The 3,472-nt window shown below is 38.8% G+C and overlaps 1 long non-coding RNA gene across 1 annotated transcript in view; it reads left to right on the forward strand.

Annotated features, from left to right (window-relative positions):
* LOC138171123 (uncharacterized) overlaps positions 1-1,071 on the forward strand; it is a 3,485-nt gene extending 2,414 nt beyond the window's left edge. Inside the window, exon 3 of the long non-coding RNA XR_011170804.1 lies at positions 382-1,071. This is a non-coding gene — a long non-coding RNA (uncharacterized lncRNA). The remainder of the gene's footprint in view (positions 1-381) is intronic.
* The last annotated feature ends 2,401 nt before the right edge of the window (positions 1,072-3,472 follow it).

Raw genomic sequence — 3,472 nt, forward strand, 5'->3', positions numbered from 1 at the left:
GGGGGGGGCGGCGCTCTTACTCACTGCGCCACCTGGCTGCCCGCATTAAATTATTTCTAAGGTATTTTCTAGTCTGACATTCCATGAGTTTTGTTTAGAGCTACAAATATTGTTGGGCTGAAATGCTCCCAAAGGTTCAAAATAATTTCATATTATGCAGGTTTGAGTTCAAGTAGAAAAGGGGACCCTGTGAGAAAAGAGGCCAAAAAAAATGTGAAATGTGAGTCTCTTATAGAAATGGTCATTTGCTCCTTCTTCATGGCATTATATATTTCTGTCTGTGTCGGCTCTTTGCTTCTATCTGCACATTTTACAGGCATCACTATTTTTAGCTTCTTCTAAGAACATCATTTTGATTTTCCATCTTCTTTGCCTTCACAGCATAAGCTATAACATATCATAATGGGACCTGCTGTATTGAATTTCCTTTGCAAGGGAGAAAAACAAAACAAAACACACCTCTGATTTATCACACATTCCAGGAAAGTATGAACAACTGCTAGTAAACTTGTCCCTCACATTGTGCTGAAAGAACTATTTGTTGGGGGGCAGAGTCAAGATGGCAGAGTAAAAGGAGGGATTTGCTTGAGATCTCCCCCAAACCCTTCCAAATACCTGTAAAAATGACTCTAAATAAATTCTAAAGCTACAGAACCCACAAGATGACAGAGTGAAGCCCAAGACAACCTGGAAGATCAACAGGCAGGGCATATTGTACCAGGTTGTGAGCCAAGCACAGTCCAGTATAGGTTGTGCTAAGACAGGGTTGGAGCAGGCCACAAGGGACTGAATCACTGGCAGCTGTGGCAGCTTCCAGACTTCTCAACCCACAAACACCAAAGACAGCATAAAAGGTCAGTGGGAATGCTTTGTAGGATGTGGGTGAAAGAGGAGCAAGGTCCAGCTGGGGTCCGATCCCAGCCCCCAGAGCAGCAGAGGTGGGGGTAGCAGCAGCAGCTGCTGCTTCTGGAGCTCTGGCCACAGATAGTGGGGGATCGAGTGACAGATACAAAAAACCTGAAGCCTGGGACAGCATACCCATCCCCACCCCCACCCCCTCTGGAAGCAGAATTCTACTTTGACAATGAGTTAGAAAGTCAAGTAATTGGCTGGGAAGATGAGCAAAAAGAATAAAAATCTCAGACTATAGAATCTTATTTTGGTAACAAAGATCAAAACATATAACCAGAAGACAACAAAGTCAGAACTCCTGCATCCAAAGCCTCCAAGAAAAATTTGAATTGGTCTCAGGCCATGGAAGAGCTCAAAAAGGATTTTGAAAATCAAGTAAGAGAAGTTGTCATGGTAATGTAAATGGGAAGATCTTTCCCATCCATTAATAGGCCCATGTGACCTGCTTGAGTCACAAGGAAGCCTGAGCCACATGAGTCTATGGTGAGAGGAGCTTGCTGGATGGGTGGAGCAGAGCCCAGAGAAAGTTGGTCAGAGTAGTTAGAGCTGAGGTAGAGAGAGGAAGCAGGCAGCAAGCTGTGAGTGTTTGTGGGAAAGCCCTAGCAGGAGGAAGACTTGGGGATGGTGGTGCCCCCTGCATTGTCATTGTGTTTAGATTTCTTTGTTGCTATGATGGATTTGGCATTTTAGCATTGGGATTCAGCTTTCTGGTGTTTGAATAAATGTTTTGCTTCTGTCTTCCATGTGGAGAGTGTTATATTTTGAAATTCAGAATTATGCCAGCAATTCATAGGCACCATAGGCGCTGTGAATATCGTGTTGGTTCTACAGAAGTAGAGGAAAAATTGGGAAGAGAAATGAGAATGATTCGAGAAAATCATGAAAAACAGGTCTACAGCTTGCTAAAGGAGACCCTAAAAATACTGAAAAAATAACACCTTAAAAAATAGACTAACCCAAGAGGTCCAAAAAGCCAATGAGGAGAAGAAAAATTAAAATTAAAAAGCATAATTGGCCAAATGGAAAAGGAGGTCCAAAAGCTCACTGAAGAAAATAACTCCTTCAAAATTAGAATGAAGAACTGTTTGTCTTTAATAGGTTAATAATAACCATCTCTCCAATTTGGAACTATACCCAAAAGGCAAGTAAACTTTGCATATTCTTTGATCAAGCAATACCAGTACTAGGTCAATATCCCAAAGAGATCATAAAAAAGAGAAGAGAACCTACATGTACAAAAATATTTATAGCAGCTCTTTGTGGAGACAAAGGATTGGAAATTGAGGGAATGCCCATCAATTGTGGCTGAACAAGTTGTAGCATATGAATGTAATGCAACACCATTGTGCTATAAGAAATGATGAACAGGCAGATTTCAGAAAAGCCTGGAAAGACTTAATGAACTGATGCTGAGTGAAGTGAGCAGAACCAGGAGAACATCATACAGAGTAACAGCAACATTAGACTTAGCTCTTCTCAGCAATACAATAGTCCAAAACACTCATGATGGAAAATGCTATCCACATCCAGAGAAAGAACTATGGAGTCTGAATGCAGATCAAAGCTTAGTATTTTCACTTTTTTTCTTATTTTTTTTCTTTTTGTTCTGTTTCTTCTTTCACAACAGGACTAATGTTTAATAATATGTTAATATTTTAATAATAATATGTTTAACATGCTTATACATGTATAACCTATATCAGATTGCTGATAGATTGCTCCCAAGATGGGAGGAGAGAGGAGGGGGAGGGAGGGAGAAAATTTTGTAACTCAAAATCTTATTAAAAAACATTGAGAGTTCTCTTTACATATATATGGAAAAAAATAAAATACTATTTACAAAAAAGAAAGGAAGGAAAGAAGAATGAAAGGAAAGGAAGGAAGGAAAGATGGAAGGAATGAAGGAACAAAGGAAGGATAGAAGGAAGGTACAATCCAAATAGCTGGAGAAATGTTCAGTGAAAAATAAATAATAGCTAACTGCCATAGTGCAAGAAAGATAACTTCATGAAGCTAGCAAATTCAACTCTTTTCTCCCTCACTAGAGAAGTTTCTATTATTTACCAGAAGTACATTCATGATTAAAACTATTAGATAACTACTAGTTTAAACAAATATGTTAAAAGGAATGAAATTCAATGCAATTTGAGATTGTAAGAATCCTTGTTGATGGAATAGGAAGTTGAAGGAATCCTTTTGAAAAATAATACTACTCAGGCAGCTAGGTGGTATAGCTAATAGAGTTAAAATTTGAGTTAAAATACAGTCTCAGACACTAGCTGTGTAACGCTGGGCAAGTCACTAAACCCTGTTTGCCTCAGTTTCCTCACCTGTAAAATGATCTGGAAAATGAAATGGAAAACCTCTCTAATACATTTGACAAGAAAACCCCAAATGGGGTCATGAGGAGTGGGACATGATGGAAATCATGGAAGAACAACAGAAAACAGAAGTATGCATGCAAAACTTACTTTTTTTTAAAATACCCTTTCAGCAAATACTTATATTGTTTAGAATAAACCCTAAGAATGTTCTCAGAAAGAAAAATATAGCTCTTCAT

Source organism: Petaurus breviceps, unplaced genomic scaffold (assembly GCF_028583685.1).
Source record: "Petaurus breviceps papuanus isolate PSGF00001 unplaced genomic scaffold, PetGlider_PUasm1.0 419, whole genome shotgun sequence".
Lineage (NCBI taxonomy): Eukaryota > Metazoa > Chordata > Mammalia > Diprotodontia > Petauridae > Petaurus > Petaurus breviceps.